Raw genomic sequence first — 23,224 nt, 5'->3', positions numbered from 1 at the left:
ACCTTTGAGACTTTTCTGTTTGCAAGTACACAGCGGGGGGGTTGCCATCTCATCCTTCCCAAAGCCTGAAGCAAAAGGGCAGAGCTGAACAGCTGCAGTTCAGGCGCCACTGGCTCCTCGGGGGTCTGAGGGGCGGGGAGCAACTGAGGCGGACGTGTCCGGGTGGAGCAGTGGAGGCTTCACGGACCCGGGAGCCCTAGGGCATAGCTTCAGGTAGCCTAGGCTGGAGCCATGTGGCTGATTGTGCTGTTTCTGCAGCAGGTGAGCACGTGAGCACGTGAGCTAGGCCAATGGCAGTGACTGAGGCCCTCTCAACTGTGGCGGCTGCAGCCCTGTCTGGCCTGGCCGTGCACGCAGCTCACGCGCACGCTACTCACTTTCTTCGACCTGGCCTGGCGCCTGCGCGTGAACTTCCCCTACTTCTACATGGTGGCCTCCGTGATGCTCAACGTCCGCCTGCAGGTGCGGATCGAGTGAGCAGACGCCCGCCGCCGCTGCGGAGAGGGCCACCCGCGCCTTCCGCGCCATCGCCATCCTGGCGGCCACAGGAAGGACAGCGGGGCCGCACAGTGCCTCGAGACTGCGGCGGGGGGCGCAGGCGGCACGGCCCGGGCCTCTCCATTTTAGGTCTCTGCCGAGGGCCTAAGGAACCGCATCCCACACCGCAAAAACCCTCACAGCCCAGCCCTTTCCCTCTGCATCCAGAGAATCACCAGTGTCTGGCAAACCTGTTGCCTCCCCATTGGCTGAAAGCGGCACAGCCCAAAAGGAGGGATGCTGCTACCACAGGACTTGATTTACCAGGCCCTGTGCCTGAAGGTAGGCGACTGCAGGTTGGAATGGGGGCAGGTGGGCATGTGGCCACGGCATCTAAATGCCCAGACACCTGGTTTGTGGGAGTAGACAATACAGCAGGACACACCTGCTGCCTAGCCAAGCTGGGAAACTAAAAAGGTAGGCGAGGCTCTTCCAGTTCCCTGGTAGTGTGATTCCTTAATGGGGTGGGTGAGGGGCATCTTGGAGGGTCAGCTTATCACCAGCACACAGACAGGGAGCCCATTCTCACCCACCTTCCAGGCATCCAATGCCTTTTTATGCAGAGGACTCATGAGATGTCACCCTGAATGGGAGAGGATTGGGCCAGTGAGCTCCCAGGAAGGCCCTAGACAATTAAGATTTATCCATCCATCTCAACCTAAGTCAGGTGAGCAGATAAAATGAACAGTTCTTTTTGAACCAATCAGCAGGCCTGTCCCCTTCTTGGCAGGGAGGCCCAAGGATAATCTCTGCAGCTGTTCACAGCCCTTCCCAAATTGCCTCTAGCACTGTTGGGGATGGGGGCAGGGGACTGGACTCAGCCACTTATTCCCCTAACCGGGTCTGAGGGCATTCCTGAGGCTCTGCATCTGCAGACAGGGAAAACAGGAAATACTTGGTTCTAACCATCTCTTCCCCCACAAGCTGCTTTCTCCAGCCCTCCCTGTCTGCCCAGGCTTCCTGAAGGACCTGCAGTGACACTCCAGAGACCCAGAAGCCTGTCTACCAGCCAGGAGTGGCAAGGCTGCTGTGTGCCACAGGATGTGAAGAAGTGGGAAGGACTCCAGAAGCAGGCAGCTGCTCTCAGAATAGGACAGAGAAGGGGAGTGTACAGGAGGCCAACTCTGAAGTCTCTCTTTCTTTCTCAGGCATTGGTCTTCCCGATGATGGCTCACCCCTTCTCTGAACAGTTCAACTTGGATCCTAGAGGTGCCACTGCTCCTGTGGCAGCCCGGGGAGCAGCTGAGAGAAAGGCCTGCCTAAAAGAAGGACCTTTCTGCTGAGCCCAGAGGGGTAAGGTGGCTCAGGTCTCCTGGTCCCTCCACAGAAAAGATGCCAGTGTACCTTGGACACTGGTATCTTCTAGCAACACTGTGAGGGAGATGTGTTCTCCCATCTCATGAACTCGATGGGGCTTAAGGAAGGGCTTGGGGTTTGCCCTTGTTACACAGAGAAGAGGAACCTGAAGCATTCCTCCACCCTTTCTGCAGTTTCTTCATGACCTGGCAGGACACTGGGGTTGGGAGGGAGTAGAGAGCTACCAAGGGACATAGGGAGAAAGAGAGGCCATGAGATAGGGTAGCTAGGCATCTGTACTTCACTGGAGTGGTCTGGAAGACAGGTGAACAGTTGATTTTATAAACAGAGAAGAAGATTCAAGAATTTCCTAAAATGTCTAGTCCCCCACCAGAGCCAAGCCCCCCACTTCTCTGGTGCTTGACCAAGGGCTCCTGAGCACGTGTGTGCTAGTGGATTGCAGTGATAAGTGCATTGTGGTTAATAGGGTCATGATGGAAGGCTGAGGAGATGTGGGCTGAGACCCACGGTATGGCCCTGTTTCTCTGTTCCAGGCTTTCAGGCGCATCCCTGGCATCACATGGGAAATCTCGTCCAGATAAGCTGAGAACAGCCTGTCCAGGAGGCCCTATGTAGGCTAGAAGTTATAATCTCTAAATGCCCAAGGATGGCCCAAGGGATACTTTTACTACTTATCCCATACTCCCTCAGCTCCTCTGGCACTGGTATCTCAAGGTCTACTCCTTCCATTCCTGATACGGAAACCTTCAGCATGCCAGCCAGCCCCGGGGACAGAGTGGCACAACTGGCCACTCAGAGTCAGGGACCCAGATGAAGATCTCAGTTTGTCTCACCCAAAGGGCACAAACTGAATGGTGGCTGCGATGTGGCCTCTGCCACTCATCATAAGACAGGGCTGATGTCTCCCTTCTCCCAAGTTCCACTAGTAGTCCATGTATGTATATCTGAATGCATGTGTGTGCTTGTATGTAAATGTGGGGGGGTGGAGCCATTGGGTAGGGAGAAGAGCTCCTGGGGGTCCCCTGTTTCCCAAGTACAGGAAAGATCATGGACTACTAGGAGAAACGAGTATGAAGTCTGAGGCCCCTTCCTTCCTCTTAGACCTTAGACTACAGAAAGGCCCGTCCCTGAGCATGCTCAGGCATGGCTATGGTGTGAGATCAGAGGCACTGATATTGGGCTGGACTTTGGACCCAGTGCTGTCAGTCAGGAAGGGGCAGAGCTAAGACCCAGCATTGAGTTCATGTCCCATTCTGGTCCTGGTTAGTCTGTGAGCTTCTGCTTTCCATCCCCTTGGCTACTCTTGTTCATCCGTGGTGCCCTCTCTGTACAATGTCATGGCGCACTTTATTTGCAATCTGTATTGCAGGCAGTGGAGCTTCAACAAATTCAGAGACTTAACCTGGATGACCTTACATTTCTGTGTGTGATGGGACTCTGAATGGCCAGTGCTGTCTGGACAGAGGTGTGGCTTCTGAAGTTGTCACATGTTGTTGTCTCCCAAAGGTAAAAGAAAATCTGTACACCGAACTGCCTGGCTTTCTCTTGTTTCTGCTGAGTGCCATGCCATACCCTGGGTCGGGAAGTGGGTGGGATATGGGACAGCAAGCTCCAAGCCAAGAGGGCAATCCAGAGCTGACCAGTGAAACCCCGCTCCTTCAGAACCTTTTTCCATCAGATCACCTTTGACAGAAAGACCACCCTCTGATGTCCCTCTCACCCCCTCCCTTTCTCTCTCCCTCCCCCCCCACCCCTTAGTGGGCAACTGTGGAGCCAGGCTCAGAAGGCTTCAGTTGGCCTCATTCACACTGTTCAGAGAAGGAAACTGAATCAAAGGCTTTTCTATCATTCTAGGTCTGGAGTCAAGGAGTTGAATGCAAGTTGAACCTCAAGAGTAAGGGGAAATGCAACACATCTCTACAAGCCACCTTGTGCAGCCCCGAGTCCACTCTGCAGTTACGTAAGTGGTAAAGTCCTCAGTGCCTTCTGGCAGACAGCTTGCTAGAGACTACTGAGGAGATAAAGCACCCAGCAGGTGCTGGAGTTGGGTGCCTGCTTTCCTCTCCTGGCCTTAGCTCTGGGCTCTCAGTGCTCCATTAGGAGAGATTACCAGAAAAGCCAGGAACTCTAGGGCTGAGGTGAGGTGTGACTTAGAAAGGAGGCTCAGTGGGGAAGAGGCCAGAGGAAGTTAGACAGCAAGGCTATAAAGAGAGTCCCCTCAGCAGGGAAACAGGAAGTAGTAAGACAGCAAACTGAGAAGGGACAAAAAACTTGTGAAAAGTACAGGAAGCCATCAAAGGAGGGCATGATGCAAAAATTTATTCTGGGAGATAGGAGGGAGTCTGGAGATTTTTCTGGGAGGGTAGAATCATGAGGCACAGGGCTGGAGGCTGGGGCGTGTGTAGAGCAGGCAGGAGGCTCTGGGGAACTCTAGACCCCTTGGAAGGTAGAGGTCTGGGGGGAAGAAGACAAAAACCTGAAGAGATGGACCTGAGCTTCATGGGAAACAATAGGAGGCTAAGGTGGGGGTGGGGGTGGGGGTGGGGGTGGGGGTGGGGGTGGGGGTGGGGGTGGGGGTGGGGGTGGGGGTGGGGGTAGGGATGGAAAGGCTGGAGAGGAAGGCAGAAGAAAGAGAAGAAGGCAGGAAGCTCAAGGGAAATCTACGATTCTGGGGAGGGTGACAGCAAGCTAAGGACATGGTAGAATATGGGGATAATGGGAGGATAGTGGGTGCAGGAAACCCTAAAAAGGGCAGGAGCCTTGAGGCGTGGTTACATACTCAAGTGGGCAGGAGGCTCATAGAGTGGAGTTGGAGGCTAGAGAGGCAGGCCGCAGGCTCAGGGGGAAGTCAAGGATGACAAGGGGTATCTGGAGTAGGACAGGTTTACAGGAGGCCCAGACTGAGGAAGAGTGCAGGACCCTCGGGAGGGATGGTACCTCAGCCAGGACAGAGGATCAGAAGAGAGCATGAATCTGCTAAGAGCATGAGCCAAGAGAGGCCCAAGGGATGGAGGCATAGCATGAGGCTGATCTGGAAAAGGAATGGCCTGGGGCTTGTGAGGACAGAGGGCTGAGGAGGCAGGCAGAGTGTCATGGAGGGTATGAGGCTGGGTTGGGGTACGAGGAAAAGGTCTGGAGCACGGAAGCAAGGAGGATAAAACTGAGGAGTCTGCTGGAAAGACAGCAGGAAACAGAAGCGACTGAGGAGAGGTGGCATAGGAGAGGTGACCAAAGGCTGAGGGGAACCAAAGGTCTTGGAGAAGGGCACATGGGCTAGGAAGTCAAAACCCAGGATGGATGTGAGAGGCAGAAGGCTAGGTAGGAGAGGAGGAGGAGACTCAGGCAGATGGACTAGGGAAGGCCTGAGGCTGGTGAGGACAGTCCCTAGATGGCAGGAGAAGAGCAAAGGTGGGTGAGGAGGGCAGGAGGTTCTGGGACACTAATGACTCTATGGGAGGGCCTACTACTGAGAAGAGCATGAGAGTCATGGGGAGGGGCGGAGAAGGGCAGAAGGCTGAGGCAGTGTGCCTGAGGCTAGGGAGTGGGGTTGGAGTCTGAGGAAGGGCAGGAGTAAGGGGGAGGAGCCTAACGGGGAGCAGAAGGCTGGAGAGGAGCAGGGATAGAGTAGAAAGGTGACTATAGCCAGAGGCCCATAGACGCAGAAGGGTCTGTTTGACCCAGAAGGCAGAGGAGGAGGGCAGCAGGCTCAGGAGGAAGGCAGAAAGAAAATTGATGGCTGAAGGGAGATGGAAGTTTAGGGGAACATAGATGGCTTGAGGAGACAAGAAAACTGGGGACGAGGGACAGAAAGCTGAGGAGCAAGATGGGAGGCAAGGGAGGAGGAGAAGATGGTTCAAATCCAGAAAAGGGAAGGAGGATGGAGGGGAGGCTTCAGGGAGGGCAGACATTCTAGGAGGACGATGACAAGGATCCTTGAGAGGAGGATAGCACTAAAGGAGCTCAGATGTGCACTTGTAGCCGAGGAAGCTGAGGAGAAAGGCCAGATGCTCAAGAAACGGTTGTGAAATTGGGAGCTAGGCACTAGACGGGGCAATAAAGGGATGAGAGGCAGAGGACGGAGGTTCAGGAGATTCTAGGGTTCTCGAAGTAGGTAGAAGCCTGGAGAGGAACTCTGAGGGATGCCAGAAAGCTGGGAGAAAGCTAGCTGCTGAGGGGGCAGACAGGAGGCAGAGGGGAAGAGGGGAAGAGGGCTCAGAGAGGATGGGCAGGGATGGGCAGGATGGCAGGAGACTCAGGAGGCAGGAGGAGGCTAGAGGAACACCCAGACCTAGGATGATGGGATTAAGGCTGGCGAGGATGCTTAGGAGAGCATAGGAGTTTTTGTAAAGGCACAAACCATGGGTAGAATGCAGCGGGGCCTAGGTAGAATAGCAGGAGACTCTGGCAGGGACCAATAGGCTGTTCAGGACCAAAGCTGGAAAAGCAGGGTAGAGATCAGGGAGGTAAGCAAGCAGGTTAAGTAAAGATAGGCACTAGAGTAGGCAGATAGCTCAAGAGTATGGAAATAGGCTAGAATGGACGGTCTGGCGTAATTTAGGAGGGGGCTATATGAGGAGATATGTGGACAGAGGAGGGTAAGAATCTGGGGAGACAGACCCGATGCTAGGCAGTGGACAGGAGGCTGATGTGTGGGTAAGGGCTTCAGGCAGCTTGGGGAGTGACAGGACTCTGGGGAGGTAGCGGGGGCTAGAGGATAGAATGCATGAGAATGAGCACTCGAGGGTCATAGGAGACTGAAGAGGGGGTCAGAGAATTAAGGGGAAGAAGTAGAGAGTAATGTCTACAGAGGATGGTAGGGAGAGAGGAGGAAGTAGCATGGGAAGGTGAGGGCCAGAGCAGAAGACTCAGGGCAAACATTGTAGGGTGAAGAGGAGGCCCAAGGCCCTCAAAGGGCAGAAGCCTTAGGAAGACTCCAAGAATCTCTGCAGATGGACAGATCTCTGGTGAGAGAACACAGAGGAGCCTGAGTGCGAGTGTGGAGGCTAATAAGGAGGTTCAGGGTGAGGATATCATGTTCCAGGTGGTGCACAGAGACACAAGAAGGTAGAGATGGTGTCATGATGTGTAGAGGCTGAGAATGGGGGCAACAGCTCTTGAGAGTGTGAGGCTCTGGCATCCAGAAGGGTACTGAGGACAGGGGCTAAAAGAGAGGGGGAGGGGGGTCCAGGGAACAAGCCTGGAGAGGAGGTTAGGAGGACGACAGAGGAGAGCAGAACACACAGTGGGGTTGCTGGAAACTAGGAGGGAAGCAGGAGGAATGGGGTGAGTACAAGTCGTGGGTAGAGGGCAACGGTAGGACAAAGATGGCCAAAGTCTAGACGATTGGAAGTGCCAGCCCTGTGGATAGGTATAGGAGCCTTCTGCAGCTGACAAGTTTGATAGGAGGGAAATATATTTCCAGGGAGAGCAGGACAGTGAGGACCAGAAGCAGTCCCAGGGTTTCTAAGTCCCAGGGTTTCTAAGCATCTGAGTACCAGGTCAGGAGGCTCCAGCTGAAACTTAGAAGATGGAGAACAGAAAGGTAGCTTGTCTGAAGGGTATAGGACACTGTAGGTGACTGGGTTGAGATGTCAGGAACTTGAGGAGAGAGGTTAATGGCTGGGGATAGAGGCAGGAGTATTAGGATGTCTGAATCAGAGACTGAGTTGAGGGAGAAATCTAGGTGTCAGAGCCGCATAGGGAGATTGGAAAGAGCTGAAGAAGTCTGGTAGGATGCATAGAACAGGAAGGTCAGTGTGTGCCATTGGGAGACAAGAAGCAGTGGAGGAAGGCCTGTTTGGTGGTGCATGTCTTTAATCCCAGTAAATGAAATGCAGAGGCAGCTAGATCTCTGAGTTTGAGAACATCCTGGTCTACAGAGAAGTTCCAGGACAATCAGGGTTACAGAGAGAAACTGCGTAGTAAAAGACCAAGCAATATAATAGTAACAACAACAACAATAATAATTTGTAGTATTTTATCATATGCATCAGCAGAGGGACAGAAAATTTGAGCAGGAGGATAGGAGACTATGGTTGAGGGTAGCAGATTCCAAGAGGTCCCAAGGGACATGAGCAGATGAGTAATCTTGGGCAGATATCAGGAGACTTGTAGGATTTGCATGAGCAAATATTCCTGAGTTGCTTAAGAGCATCCAAGAAGACAAAGATGTTGAGGCTATGTGGCTAGACTAAAGAAGAGTGGGAATAGGAAAAAATAGAATCTTGGCGAATGTGTTAGTGGGATCATAGAGAGGAGGGCAGGAGACAGGGATTTAAGAAATGAAGGGACAGGGTGGACAGATACCATAGAGAGGGGCGGGGGGTTGGAAGTGATGGCAGAGATCTGGAAGATTATTCTATCTTGGGGTCGGATTCTCAAGAAAGGGTAGGAGTCTTGGACAAGTCAGAAAGATGGGAGAGAAAATGAAATTTCTCCGGAGACGAGGACACTGGTTCCCAGAAACACCCTCAGGGTGTCTAGGAATCCCGGTTCCTCCGATCAGGAAACTCCAGTGGTGGCTTAGCAGTAGAGGGTAGAAATGTAGAGAGGTAAGTCGTTTGGCTCAGGACTTGGGAGCTGGCTGGGTAGTGGGTAACATTTGGTTTGAAGTGTTGGAGGCAGCAGAGTAACAAAGAAAATGGCTGAGGAGTAATTGGTTTCCAGAGTCGAGGTGCAGAGGCAAAGGTAAGGCAGAGTCCTAGGAAAGAGAAGGCCTTGTCTTGGGAGAACAGGAGACCCAGGGAGGTGCCTAGGAGTCCAGAGGAAGACAGGATTTTGAGAGGAAGGGGAGGGGACTAGGAGGAAGAGAGGATGGCTAGACTGAGCACAGGTCCCTGGAGTAGGGGACCAGACTCTGGGTACTGAGCAATCTGTAAGGAAGAGAAGGCTTGGGTGGAGGGAGCACAGTGCTATTGAGGAGTGCAGGGTACTCACAGGGAGTACAAAGAGACTGGGGGAAGAGGACAGAAGGTGAGAAGCCTAGGTGGTCAGAAGGACAGGGTAATACATACGGGCCAAGGAGGAGAAGAAAAGACCATGGGAGAGTAGAAGTTTAGAGGTGTCTCAGGATATCGGGATGACAGGGCTGCAGCAGAGAGGAGACTCAAGGAGATGGGAAGGAGTCAGTCCAGTGAAGGTTGATGTTCTACATGGCATTTTGGGGTCTGAGGGGAAAGCATGCTGCATGTTTCAGAAGAGATCATGAAACACAGAGTATTCACTAGGCTGGGCTTCTAAAACTGATGAAGGTGAGAAATGCTGAGGAAGGGTACCAGTCTAGAAAGAAGTGTCAAAAGCTGGTAAGGGCAGGAAGCTTGGGGAGAGACCAGGAAGTTCTCTGCAGGGGAATAGGAGGCTCACATAGATGGTAGGATGTCAGGAAACAGAGGCCTAGGCAGAAGGACCGGATTGTGTGCAGGTAAGCAGGAAGCAGTGACAGAGAAAAGGACTTAGCCTGGAGGCTGAGTGAATCAGGGTGAAGAGACACGTAGCAGAGAAGGTAGAGGTTCACAGAAAAAGAGAGCCTGCTGTAGAAACATTGGCTTAAGAATACTGTCACAATTCCTGATAGACAAGGAGGATCTGGGGCTGGACTTCTGGCTCAGCCCTTGGGACCACTCTCTGCTCTTCCACAGGCCTGAAGTTTGATTCAGAGGATCCACATGGGGCTCACAACACTGCAACTTCAGTCCAGAGGAACCAATGATGTCTTCTACACTATCCTGGGACCAATTGTGTACTCTCCACTAAGATCATGCACACAAGCAAAGTGGCTAGTGAAAAGAAATTCATGATTTTTAAGAATGTGGAAGTTTTTCTAATAAGGAAGAGTTTAGTTTATGCCTAAGAAGCTTGGAACACAGAGTATTGGAATGAGGATGTGTTGTATGGCACATGAGGGTGTATTTTGTATAGCAGCTAGAGAAGGATCCAGGGAAGGGGAGAGAGGGAGTCGTGGGTAGCTTGGGAGGCTATGGAACCTAAGAAGCCTAGAGGAGACAGGAGAGAAGTTGCCTATGGAGGTGACACAGGGCATAAATTGGAGGCTTGGGTTTGGGCAAAAGAAATCTTACGAGGAAGGCAAGATGCAAAGTGTAGGGAGGAGGGCAGGGGAATTGGGGTGAAGGAACCAGACTCCAAGAAGTCCCCAGGGTCAAGGGGCAGTAAGTGGACTGAAGCAGATAGCAGGAAAGTTGCAGGCTGGAAATGAGGAGTGAATGTTCCTGAGGATTGTATGAGGCTATGGGAAGGCAGAAGGATGGTGATAAAAGAGAAGAATTAGAACAGGGAGAAGCAGGAGACTGAGGAACATGTTAGTATGTGAGTGGGGAGGAGGACAGGAGAAATAGGGATTGCAAGAAACTAAGGGGACGGCATGATCCATGTCATTTATAAGATCGAGAGGTTGGAAGTGATGACAAGATTCTGGAAGACTGGAAAGGTTCAGTGTCAGGGTGGGATGTTTGATCAAGGGTAGGAATGTAGGGCAGTTAAGAAGGCTGTGAGGACACGAGTAGGACACTGGCTTCCGGAAGCCATCCCAAGGTGTTCTGGATATCAGCCTGGGAGTTCAGTTTCAGCTTGGGAGGCAGAGGGCAGAAAGGAAGAAGGTAGGTCAGGTGACTACAGTAGCCTGGGTGAAGACCAGCATCTGGGTTGAAATGTTAGAGGTTTAGTGGTATGAGAGCAAACGGCTAGGGTGGAAGGGTAAGGTCTCACGACTCTTTGGCCAGAGGCTCAGGGGAGCCAGAAGTGTAGGAATCAGCTCTGTGTAGAGGGACCTAAAGAAGGGCCAGTGTCTGGGGAGGGTGGCAAGACGTCACGCAGGAGGACAGCAGGCTCAGGGTGTGCCTGAGAGGACAGAGGAAGTCAGGATTTAGAGAGAGATCAGAGTACACTAGGAGGATAACAGTATGGCCTGTTGTGAGTATAGATTCCAGACTGGAGAGAAGGAGGGTAGGGGCTCTAGAGGCCGTGAGGATGTAGGACTGTCTAAGGGAATGATGCTGCTGAGGAGAACACAGTAGTCAGTCATAGTACAGAAGACTGGGGAGGGAGGCTGGAGACTGACACACTGGAAGGCAAGGGTCAAGGAAGAGAAGAGGAGGCTAATGGGAAAGTAGATGGCTAGGGAAGGGCAGGGTGGGGGAGAGGAGCACAGGACAGCAGGGGATAGGGCAGCTGCTTATGGGACAATCAAGGTGGAGAGAAAATACTGAGTCCCAGGGGAGCTCAAGTGTTTTACACGGTTGGTAAAGAGTCTGAGGGGAAAGAAGGATAGGATGTGGTAGGGTGGATTACCTGTTATCTAGAGATAACCCAGGAAGGTTTCCAGTAGGGTGGGCTAGGAAGGACAGATGGGAATGAGAGCTGTAGGGGAAAGTCCTAGCCCTGGGGGAGAAACAGACCTGGGAGAGATAAGCAGGAAGCCAGGGAAGAGGCCAGTGGGAAGGAGGTGGCCTGGATGGATGGTAGCAAGTCAGGAGAGACAGAAAGGAGGCTGTGGAAGAGAGCATGAGCCACTGCAGGACGAAAGGAGGGTGACGGACATGCTAGAAGGTCTGGCACTTGGCAGGAGGCTGAGGATGAGGTTGGGGAACGCAGGAAGTTAAAAGAGCCAGGATTGGAGTAGAAGCCTCATCGAACATTTGAAGTCAGCTGGAGGAAAGAAGGTTGCATAAAAAGGCCAAAAGTTCAGACAGACTAGGAGAGGACCATGCTGGAAACGTGGCTTAGAAGTCAGGACAGCTGTCTACTCTTCCAGAAGTCCAAGGTTCACTTCCATACACCTGCATGGAGTCTCAAATGTACTGGCATCTCCAGTCCCAGGGGATCCAGTATTCTCTTCCAGCCTCTCCTGGGACCAGCAGTGCACCTCTTACTTACAACACAGGCACTTGAAGAGCTAGTCACAGAACACTTTTAATAGTTATAAAGAATGGGCAATGTCTTTAATAATAGAAAAAATGTTCTTTTACTGTGCTGAGAGTTGGAACACTGAGTGCTGGAGAGGTGGTAGGGGGCAGGACAATGAATAGGGAACAAGAAGCTATGGGATGGTAGGGGCCTGGGAGATCAGGAACCCAAGGGCAGCTTAGAACGCCATAGGAGGAGCCCAGATTAGGGAGGGGGAAGGGGCCTGCTGAGGAGGATTTCAGTGTCTGAGCATGGCTCAGGGAGCAATGTGTCTAGGGAGGAGGGCAAGACACACTGGTAGGTCCTGAGGCTTGGGAAAGGTACAAAGTCTGGAAAGAAGACATTCCCAGGGAAGGTACCAGGTGGCCCCAAGTTTCAAGGGTCAGCAGTAGAGGATCAGATAGGCTGGGGAGGCTCTCAGGAAGGTTGAATCCTTGCCCTTGCGACCTGTCCTATTCCTGCCTGTGCTGCCATCTTGTCTGTCCTTCTTCCCTCCTAGGCCTTTAATCTCTCTCTGAACTTCCTACCTTCCCCAACAGTCCTGTGCCCTCCTTAGCAGCACTGTGCTCTCAAGGCCTTTCTGACTCTGCTCAGGTCTCCACTGCCCTGCAGCTGCCAACGCCTCCAGTCTCTCCCCTCCAATGTGGGGACTTTCCTCACTCTGGACGCCCTGTCATCTTCCAGTCTACTAGCCTCTCCCTCAGCATGCTGACCTCTTCTGGCCTCACAGGCTCACCATGAGCTTCCTGTTCTCATGAGCAGTGCACTTCTGGTCCCAGATAGGTCAGAAGAAAGCATCAGAGGGGGAAGGGGAATCCTTCCCCCTCCTATGACCTGGAGGATTGTAGGACGCTGTGGGAGGGTGGGAGGATGAAGAGGTCAGGGGAGGGGCAAAGGGAGTGTCGAAGGGGAATATGAAAAGCAGAAGGCTGAGGATGACAGGGAAGAGGGCCTGAGACACAGTAGCAGAGCAAGAGGCTGAGGGGGAAGAAATGCCGGAGAGACAGAGGGTGACCAGCTGTCATGAGGAGGGGCAAGAGGCTGGAGGTGATGGCAGAAGTCTGGAGGATTGGAAACGCTGGTGCTGGGAGCGGATGATCAGGGAATAGTAGGGGATGGGAAGGAGACCAGGAAGCATTGGGGAGAGCAGGCCATTGCATGTAGTCCCATATAGGACTGAGTGTGGAGTATAGGAATCTGAGTGTGGAGTCTGGAGGATCCAGTGATGGTTGGGAGAGAGGGGCAAAGGACTAGACTGGAGATCAGGTGACAGCACACATGACTAGCTGGTGAAAAGGCAAACCCCAGCGTGAGCTTTGAGCAGGCTGATGACGAGCAAGAGTGGAAATGGCTGGGAGGAGGCAGGCGGCAGGGCTGCTGAGAAGGAGACTGGGATAAGGCGGATGTCGAAGTATCTAGGCTGGGTACAGAAGCTGCACAGGAGGGCAAAAGTCTGGGCATTCTGGGACATTTCTGCTCATGAGAACAGGAAGCTCATGGTGAGCCTGTGAGGCCAGAAGAGGTCAGCATGCTGAGGGAGAGGCTAGTAGACTGGAAGATGACAGGGCGTCCAGAGTGAGGAAAGTCCCCACATTGGAGGGGAGAGACTGGAGGCGTTGGCAGCTGCAGGGCAGTGGAGACCTGAGCAGAGTCAGAAAGGCCTTGAGAGCACAGTGCTGCTAAGGAGGGCACAGGACTGTTGGGGAAGGTAGGAAGTTCAGAGAGAGATTAAAGGCCTAGGAGGGAAGAAGGACAGACAAGATGGCAGCACAGGCAGGAAGAGGAAGAGAAGGCTAAGGGGTAAAGGCCCAAGAAAGGCCAGAGTGCTAGAGAATGGGGCAGCATTTTTGGTAGAATAGCAAGTGGACAGGTCGCAAGGGCAAGGAAGGTCGAGTGTTCTATCAGGAGGTGAGGAATATGAAGGGAAAAGCAGGATTGGATTCTCCTGGGAGGATACTGAAGCAGACATTAACTGTCAGGCTGGAGTGGAAAGGAGATGTGGGATGGAGGAAAGGGTAGCAGGCAGGGAGAGGACTGAGGCTGAGGAAGATGTCGGAAAGCCCAGGAAGAGGATAGGAGGCTCTCTGAAGGATGGGAGAAGGCTCAGGTGGATGATGGCATGGCAGGAGACACAGAAAGAAAGGCTATCGAGGAGGGCCAAAGGATGTGGGGGTGAGCACAAGGTGCTATAGGAGGGGGGAGGATGTGGGCAGGAGAAGGAGGAGCTCACTCAAGGATGATGGGAGGGCAGAGAGCTTATGAAAAGGTGGGTTCCAGCTGCAGGAAAGAGCTGCAGAATAGGGCCAAACGTTCAGGCAACTGGGGGAATTTGGAGCTGGTGACATGGCTCAGCACTTATGACGACTTTTTGCTCCTCCAGAGGAAATGGGTTTTATTCAAAGCACACACATGGAGGCTCACAACCACCCTTGACTCCAGTCCCAGGGATTCAGTGTCATTTCCTGGCCTCCCCCGAGACCATACATGCGTTTGGTGTTCAGAACACACTCACGCAAAACATCCATTCACAGAAAAATATTTTGTAACCTTTTTAGCATGGGGAATTTTTAACAATAGGGGAGAAATGAGTTTACTCCAGTCCCGACTGAAATAGAGTTGAGGAGGAGGAGCCGGTGAAGGTGGGATACTAATGAGGGGTAGAGGAAGGGAGCAGGCTGGCAATGCGGGCAGGAAATCAAGGGCAGCTTAGGATACTATGTAAGGGAAAGAAGACTAGGCTAGAGAAGAGGGCAGGTTTCTCTCAAGGCATGTCAGTATCGGGAAGTCGGGATGTCAGGATCAAAGCATGGGTTGGAGGCTTGAGAAAAGCACAGGTGTCTAGGGAAGCTCAAGGGCATCACAGGTGGTTGGGAGGCAGGGAGCCAGATCAGAGGCCAAGAGGCTCTTTATAGGATGGGAAGACGCTCTGAGGTTCCATAGGATGGTAGGAGGGACAGAGCAGAGCCTAAGAGAGAGGGTGGGTGTATGTGGAGGTGAGCAGGAGGCACTGTTGGAGATAAGGAGGAGAAGATGTAGGCAGGAGGGTAAGAGGTGACGGGTTGGCAGACGGATGAGGGAATCTGGGCCAACTATGGAAGACAAGACAGGGTTGAAGGAGGCAGAAGGCTCACAGAAAACTGGGAGCTTGCTGGAGGGAAATGAGCTCTAGTAAGGGCCACAAGTTCAGACAGACTGACACAGTCTGGGACTGGACATCTGTGTCGGCACTCAGTACCACTGCCTACCCCCCCCCCCAGGCTGGAAATTTGAATTGTAGCATCTACATCAGCTCACAACAATCATCTACATCAGCTCACAACAATCGACAACTATAGTCCCAGTGGATCTGATGCTTTCTTCTGACCTATCTGGGACCAGAAGTGCACTTGCTGCTTTGAATATACACATAGGCCAAAAAACCACTCACAGAGGAGTGCAACGATTTTAAGAGTGGGTTGTTTGTGCTAGTAGAGAAAAGTATAGATTATGTGTATGATGTTTGGAGAACTGAGTAGTGCAAAGAGACTCTGGTGAGGGTGGGACTCTAAATAGGGTTTTCAGGGGCATCTGGTGAAGGTAGGAATCTAGGAGAAAAAGTCAAGGGAAGCTTTAAGGTGGAATGTGAGGGCAATAGACCAGACTAGGGAAGAGGACAAGTGCCTGGGAAGCAAGATTACACTGTTAGAGCCTGAATTGGAGGCTTGGGGTGTCAGCACGGGAGCCTGGAGGAGGTTAAGATGCCCACTGGTAAGTCCAGAAGCTCTGGGGGGGGGCAAAGTCAATGAAAGAGGTCAAGAGGCTTGGCATGAAGGGAAGAGGCTCCAGGAAGTCTTGAGACATGAGGAAGTGAGGAGACTGGGAAAGAGATCAGGACAGTTGCAGGTTGGTCATGAGGAACTCATGCTCCTGAGGAGGGTATGAGGCCCTAGAAAGGCAGAAGGATGATAAATAATGAGGGAGGAGGGGGAAAACAGAATCCTAGGGAACAGGCATTGAAAGAAACTTAGGGGGAAATAGAGGAGGATTTGAGCAGATGCTGTAGGTATGGGTAGGAGGTTAAAAATGGTGGCAGATGTTTAGAAGACTGTAAATATTGGCTGTAAGGACAGGATACTTTAGAGAGGGTAAGAATCTTGGGCAGTTGAGAAGGCTGTGAGACGGGCAGGAAGTTCCTTGGGAAATTAGGACTCTGGGTTCTAGAAGTAGCCCCAGGGTGTCTAGAAGTTTCAGCTCCAGGCCTAGAGAACTGGGTGGAGCCTTAGCAGATTCAGAGCAGAAAGGAAGAGATCACTTGACTAGGGACAGAGTGTCTGATTGGATAAAGACCAGCATCTGCATGAAAAACTAGAGGCTTGGGGCAAGAGAGCAAATAGCTGGGGGAAGAGTGGGAGTCTCCAGAGTCATGGGATGGAGGCTGAGGTAAAGCAGAAGTTGATGTGTCATGCAGGGCTAGATAGGGAGATGGGAAAGGAGGGTAGAAGTCCGGAAGATAGCTAAACTGTTGAGGAGGATGGGAGGATAGGACTATGACTGAGAGAACAGAGGAACTTAGGAGCCTGTGAGGGAGGGTTCTGGCCAGTGTCAGTGTGTCCCCACACTGTAGGATGAATGTCTTCAGGCTTAGGAGGCTGTGGGAAGCACAAGATATTCCCTGTAGTGTGGAAACTTTGTGTTGGAACTTAAAAGACTGTTCAAGGGCACACACCTACTGAGGGGGGCAGGACATGTAGAGGGAGGACCAAAGACCGGGGTTCAAGGCAGGGTATGAAGGGAGACATGAGAAGCTTCGGGGTCTAGAAGGTCGGATAGTGCAGAGGCATGGGCGAAGACATGGAAGGAAGTAGGGAGCCCTGCGTATTTTGCTTGCAGAGTCTTGGAGAGAGTGGTTCATGCTTAGCAAGATAGGGGATGGGGTTGCAGTAGAGACAAGGATCAGGGAAAGGGGAGACTATGAGCAGGTGATTGTGAATGTTAGTAAAAGCAAGATGCATGCTACAGAGAGGTTTACTAACCAGGGAGAGACTAACTAGACTGAGTTAGCCAAGAAGAAAACAGATGAGCAAAGCATAAGTCTGAGGGTTTCAGGATCAGGGCATGAATTAGATGCTCAGGGGTGGGCAAGGTATCTGGAGGAGGGCAAGATGCCCATTGGTAAATCCAGAAACTGTAGAGGGACACAAAGTCTAGGCAAGAAGACAGAAGTCTCAGGGTGAGGGTAGGAGGTCCCAAGTGCCATGGGGGAAAGGGATAGACTATACAGAGGATGCCAGGAGTGTCCCATACTGGATATGAGGGATGAATGCTCCTGAGGGTAGAAGGCTCTGAGAAACAAGAAGGATGCTGAGGATATTTGGCTAGAAGAGACGAGAAAGGTAGGAAAATACGGAATAGAACCGGGAAACAGGTTAGGACGAGGATGGAAAAGCAGGAAACGGGAATGCAGGATGGACATGGTGGGCAGATGCCATGTAGGGAGGTTGGAAGTGCTGGCAGAGGTCTGAAAATGCTGCATTTAGGAGAACCATGTTTGAGAGAGTGGAGGAGGTTTTGATAGGTGAGAAGGCTAGACGGTCGTATGGGACACTAGGCTTCAGAAGCAATTCTGGTAGTTTTAGAAACTAAAGAAAAATTCAGAAATTCAGTGGAGGCTTTAGAATGTCAGGCAGAAAGGAAGAGAGGACATCAGTTGGCAGAGGACAGGGAAGTGGTCAGGGACCATTAAGAAGAGAAGACTGTGAGACAGTAGGAGGCTAAGAGGGGACAGAGTACAGGACAGAGGGCCACATGCTTGGCAAGAAAGCAGGAGAACAGAGCTTCAGAAGAGAGGAAGTCAAGGGAATGAAAATGACAAAAACCAGGGAAGTTCCATTGTTGTACAAGGCGAGGCAGGGAGGTAGGAGTCTGGGAGGAAGGCAAGACGTATGCTGCAGAGAGACTCATGAAGCAGGGGGTGTAGACACTATGCTGAGTTAGGTAAGGGTGTTGAATATGGGGGCAGTGGGGTAGAGACAAGAGTTCCAGTGTACAGAAACAATCAAAACCTGGGATGGGCAGGAGGCCTGGTATACTCTCTGCTATGCTCTCAGCAGGAGGGGAAGTGGTTCATGTATATGCTAAGGTGGCTGGAAGAGGCAAAACTATGCAGGAGGACCAGAATATTTGCAGGTGAGCAAAAGACAGCATGGGAAGGGGGAGAAAGACAGAAAGATGAGAGAGTAATAGGAGGCCAGGGTTTAGCAGGATGATGGAAGGATCGTGGTGAACAGTGGAGAAGACACGGGTAGGGAAGGGAAAGGCTCATGGAAAAATGGAAGCCTACTGTAGGAAAGTGAGTTGAAGAATAGGGACACACGTTCTGTTAGCCAGGGAGACTCTGGAGCTAATTATCTGTCTCAGCACTCAGGTCATCTGTCTGCTCTTCCACAGGTCCAAAGCTTGATGCCAAATACCCACATGGGATGCACAATGGTCCACAGCTCCATTTCCAGGGCAACCGAGGCACCCTTCTGCCCTATTCTGGGACCAGGCATGCAGTTGCTGCTCAGAACATGTGCACAGGCAAAACAGCCGTTCACAAAAAAAAAGTGTAAAAATGCTTAAGAGAGGGAAATTTTTTTTAATACTTTCAGGAGAGTGTCTACAGATGTGATGGTTGGAGAACTGGGTACTGAAAGAAGGTTCTGGTGAAAGTGGAATTCTAAATAGAGGATAGAGGAGTATCTAGGAAGGTAAGAGACTTGGAGAGAAGGGAAGAAGTCAAGAGCAGTTTAGGAGTCAATGTTGAGGTAATTATCTTAGACCACCTACAATGGAAGGAAGGAGGAGGGTTTTAGGCTCAAAGCATGGATTTGAGGCTCTTCTGTGGAAAAAGATATCTGTGGAAAAGGATAAGATTCCTATAGTTGAGTCCAGAATCTCTGGAGAGGCACATGGTCTACACACAGGAAGGCAGGAGGCTTGGGGTGAAGGCCATAGTCCTCAGTAGGAAGGGGACATTAGGGAACATTAGGAAGTGAGTAGAAGACTAGGAAGGATATCAGGGGTGCGGGAGGCCAAGTTTGAGGGCCCAGTGCTTGCAAGGAGGATACGGCACTCCAGATAGGCAGAAGGATGGGGAATGAGGGTCTGGAAAAGCAGAGTCCTGGGAAATGGGAGGAAAGTGTGAAGAGGGAGAAGACACAGTGGAATTGCAAGAAACTAAGAATGCAGGAGGGACGGTGACTGAGCAGAAGTCACGAGAGGAGCAGGAGTTCAGAAGTGATCACAGAGGTCTGGAAGGCTGGAAATGTTGGGTGTGGACACAGAGTGCTCATGTGTGATAATAGTTTGTTTGAGGCATATGAGCAGGGTGGGACAAGGGAAGGAAATTTCTGCAAGACATTGGAACACTGTGTTCTACAGGTAGTCCCAGAATGCTTAGGAATCTGGGTATCAGTCAGGGAAGGTCCATTTGAGACTAAGCAGGCAGAAGGAAGATGGCGAGAGATTGACTTAGGACAATGTAGGTGACTGGGTGAAGGCCAACTCCTGTTTTGAAATATAGGAGGCTCCTTGGGCAAGAGAACAAATGGCAGGAGAAGAAGAGGAAAGGGACTCTTACGTCAGAGGCAAGCTCAAAATCTAGGTATTAGGATTGTTATTGCGAAGAGCCATAGGTGAACAGGAAGTGAAAGAGGACAGGAAGCTGAGGCAGAGGGGCAGAAAGATGAGGGTGGATGCAGGGAGTCGTAGAGATCGGCAGACAGCTTGGGTGTAGGAGCGCTGGAAGGATAGGGGCTGGGAGCCTTGTGTTGAGTGGAACTGGCAGACATAGAAGGTTTCTGCGGAAAGACCATCATGACCATAAAGGAGGGGAGACATCTTGGAGGATGACAATGTTTTCTTAGGAGGACATTGCCTAGTGTGTGCCTGGAAGGACAGTGTAAGTCAGGATTCAGAGGGGCATGGTAGGAGGCTAGAAGGATCACAGACTGAGCGCAGCTCCCTGGAGTGAAGGACAAGTGTCTGAGAGCTAAGGAGTCTGTGGAAGAGCAGGATGTTCACAGACACTTGAAAGCCCGGGTGACATTTCAAGGCTCTCCGAGGGCACACATAGTGCTGCTGTTGACACACAACATGAGAACAAATGACGAGGGGTAAGGCATGAAGTTCAAGGACACTTGAGATGACTAGGAGCACTGAAGGGCAAGAAGAGGGCAGAGGCTAGGAAGGAGAAGTGGAGGCTGTGGTAGACTAGACTACAGGAAGGGGGCACAGTGCTGTAGAGGAGGGCCGCATGTTTGGTAGTTTATCAGAAAAACAGGGTAGCAGCAGAGAGGACTATCAAGGAGTTCAGAAAGAAGGTGGCCAGTGGCGTTCTCAAGTATTTACATAGTCTAGGGGAAGGCAGGGTTAGGGATGCATTAGGACATCATCCCAACAAGCAGGGCTGAGGCGGCGGGTGGTGGTGGTGGTGGTCAGATACATGATTTGAGTGACAGAAAGCTAGTCAGAGGCCAGTAGGCTCAGTAAGGTGGGAGGTGGCTTTGATGGATGGTAGGATTGCAGGAAAAGACAGAATGCTAGGACAAAAAACAGGAATGTGTGTAGGTCGGGAAGAACAGTGGTGGAAGTTAAGGAGATTGTGTGTTGCAGAAAGATGTGGTGGAGGTACGGTGGGGGTCCAGAGAGTTGCAGGAGGCTGGCTAGGAAACGAGGAATGGAAGACAGAAGACCTGGGGAAAGGCTGGAGTCTGAGAGGAAGGAAGGCCGCAGTGTGATGCCAAAACTTGTGTTGAACAGGAACAGTTTGGGGCCAGAGAAATGCCTCAGTTGTTAGGACAGTTGTCTGCTCCTCTACAGAACCCAGGCTCAATTCCAAGCCCTTTCCACCCAAAGTGCCAGCAAACAAACCTGGTGCCTTCTTCTTTCCTCCCTTAGGAGCAGGCAAGCACCTGGTTGTCAGACTCTTCACATAGGGCGAAAGTTCAGGTAGGAGTATGGTAAACAGAACAAAGGTGTCGATGAGGTAATGAGCTGATGAGGAAGAAGCCTCTCAGGAGAGATGTGTACCTTGAAGAGGAAACAGACCATGCATGGGAAGCATGGCCCATGCAGAAGGGACAAGGTGTAGGAAGGGATTTGGCAAAGACAACAGTCTCTGGAATGGCGGGAGGCCAGGAAGGGCAGAAGTCTGGAGAATGGAACAAGATGAAGAAGGAGATAACAGGCTCGGGAGGAAGGATAGGAGGTCAAGGGAGTGCTGGATATTAAAAGCAGTTGCCAGAATGGTTGATGGTTGTCTAAGACAATGCTGATTACAACATGAGGTTCAGGAGGCTATAGGAGCCTGACCCATGATACAAGGTGGGAACTTTGGGTAGGAAGCTCAGGAAGAGGTTTGTTTACTCTCGTGTTGGTTGGAACATGAAGTTCTCAAGGAAGTAGTTGTAGCATGGGATACTAGGGACTGGAAAGAGTAGGGAAGAGGCTTACTGGGGAGGCTGGAGGTGGTGGGGACTGCATGAGGTTGGAGGGGACTTTGGAAGCAATGAGAGAATATAAGCCCAAGGAGGAATGCAAAGTACTTACAAAGTGGTACAGCTTAAGAGACCAACCAGTCTGGGGGTGGGGGGCAGGGGTGGGGGTGGCGAGAATAGAACAGACTACAGAAGGGGCAGGAAGTCTCCAAGGGCAAATGAATAGGGATTTGGGCCAAAAAGCTCAGTTGGAGGGCAGAATCTGTTGTGGGGATTAGGCATGTGGCTGGAGGCTGGAGGAGAAAGCAAGCAAGCCATTCATGGCTAGATAGGCCCTCAGGAGGATCAGTGATTCCTGATATAATGGGACAACATAGCCTAAGTAGGAGCTAGAGGCTGACGAGGACCGGAGGATATGGGAAAGTCAGAGAGCTCTGAGGAGGAGATCAGGAAGTTCAAGGAGATGTTAGGAGGCTAGTGAATGGCAGAACACTGTAGAGGACCACAGGATCTAGAATGAGAAGTTAGAAGGCTGTGGATGAAGGCTACGGTTTGCAAACAGTGGGGGAATTGGAGAAGAGGGCAGAAGGATTAGTGGGAGCCCAGACAGCCTCAGTGAACAGGAAGTGAAAGACAACAGGAGGCCAAGGAGGAGTACAGAAAATCTAATGTAGATGTGGGAGTCTTAGAAGGCAGCAGACAGCTTGGGTGTAGGAGCACTGGAAGGATAGGGGCTGGGAGCCTTGTGTTGGGTGGAACCAGCAGACATAAGTAATAGGTTCCTGGGGAAAGTTGATGTCAGGCAGAGGGCAGAGGATTCTGGTAGTCCATGAGCCTGTGGAGCCTGTGGAGGATGCCGGAAGTTGACTAAGGAGAAAGAGCAGGAGCCTCAGGGTATGATGTGAGCCTCAGAGAGTGTAGATGGTCTCAGAGTAGGGCAGGAGTCTCGGGCTGATGGTGGGTGCCTGAGGGAAGAAAGAAAGTTGGAGAGAGGTGAAGAGACTCACATGGATAGGGTGGGAGCATACTACAAGTTTCCTGGGGGAGGGCAGAAGACTCTGAGGAGGAATGGCAGCTGGATTCGGTAGAGGTGGTCCATGTAGATGTTAGGAGTCTGAGGATTATGAGTGCAGTTCAAGGAAGGGGAGGAGAGTAGGAATCTGGCACCCATCCAGGTAGATGTTAGGAGTGTGTTTATGATAGCAGCAGGCAGTGGGATTGGACACTGCTAGGACAGGGTCTAAGGCTCTGGAGGAGTACAAGACACTGGGGAAGGGGCCAATAGTTAAAGGGACAGTAAGAGGCTTGGATCAGACACAGGGCTAAGATAAATGTGAGAAGCGTTGGGCATGAGAGAAGTCTGGGGGAAAGCAGACTGATGCATACTATGGGGACACAGGCATAAAAGCAAGGAGGAAGGCAAGAGTCTCAGGGCAGGAGGAGCAAGGACACTTGGGGAGGCATGGGTGTGAGCAGAGACAGAAGGGAGGATCTGAAGAGTGACAGCAGGATTTGAGAGAGCAGAGAGAGGATTTGTTAGGGTGTCAGGTGGGCTGAGGAGAGGATGGGAGTCAGAGATGGAGGAGGGCAGGAGCATTAGGAAGGGTGTTGATGGTTGAAGAGGAGGCCTAAATGCTGTGGAGGGATGCAAGAGCACCCTGGGGAGGTATGGGAGGCAGTGAAGCAGGTCCAGGGTGAGAGAAGGAGGCTTCAGAATGTTCTAGGTGTGTGGCTCAGGATGTCCTAGGAATGTACAGGCTTAGGAGGAATGCAGAGGGGAGGGGAATAGAGGCAGAGGGCAGGCAGGAGGCTTGTGGCAGGGTGAGAAGATTCTAGAGGGAAGCTAGGAGTTGTTCTCAGAGGCTTAGAAAGTTAGGAGCTCAAGGAAGGACCAGAGTACAGGCTAGGTGGGCAGGGCAGGGCAGAAAGTCTGAAGGACAGAAAAGACTGGGGAGAAGGGCAGTAGGATCTGGGGCGGAGAGCAGGTAGGAGAA

The 23,224-nt window shown here is 51.8% G+C and overlaps 1 pseudogene across 1 annotated transcript; it reads left to right on the top strand.

Annotated features, from left to right (window-relative positions):
* Positions 1–290: 290 nt before the first annotated feature.
* On the top strand, positions 291–21,360 carry LOC117694580 (small integral membrane protein 10-like protein 2A; annotated as a pseudogene). Its single transcript, XR_013106085.1, has 6 exons — positions 291–819; positions 1,686–1,830; positions 2,388–2,788; positions 3,224–3,360; positions 3,709–3,814; positions 18,199–21,360. The product of XR_013106085.1 is annotated as a small integral membrane protein 10-like protein 2A (transcript).
* Positions 21,361–23,224: the final 1,864 nt, after the last annotated feature.

The sequence above is a fragment of the Arvicanthis niloticus genome, chromosome X (genome assembly GCF_011762505.2).
Source record: "Arvicanthis niloticus isolate mArvNil1 chromosome X, mArvNil1.pat.X, whole genome shotgun sequence".
Taxonomy (NCBI): domain Eukaryota; kingdom Metazoa; phylum Chordata; class Mammalia; order Rodentia; family Muridae; genus Arvicanthis; species Arvicanthis niloticus.
This window is presented reverse-complemented; position numbering and strand designations above follow the sequence as displayed.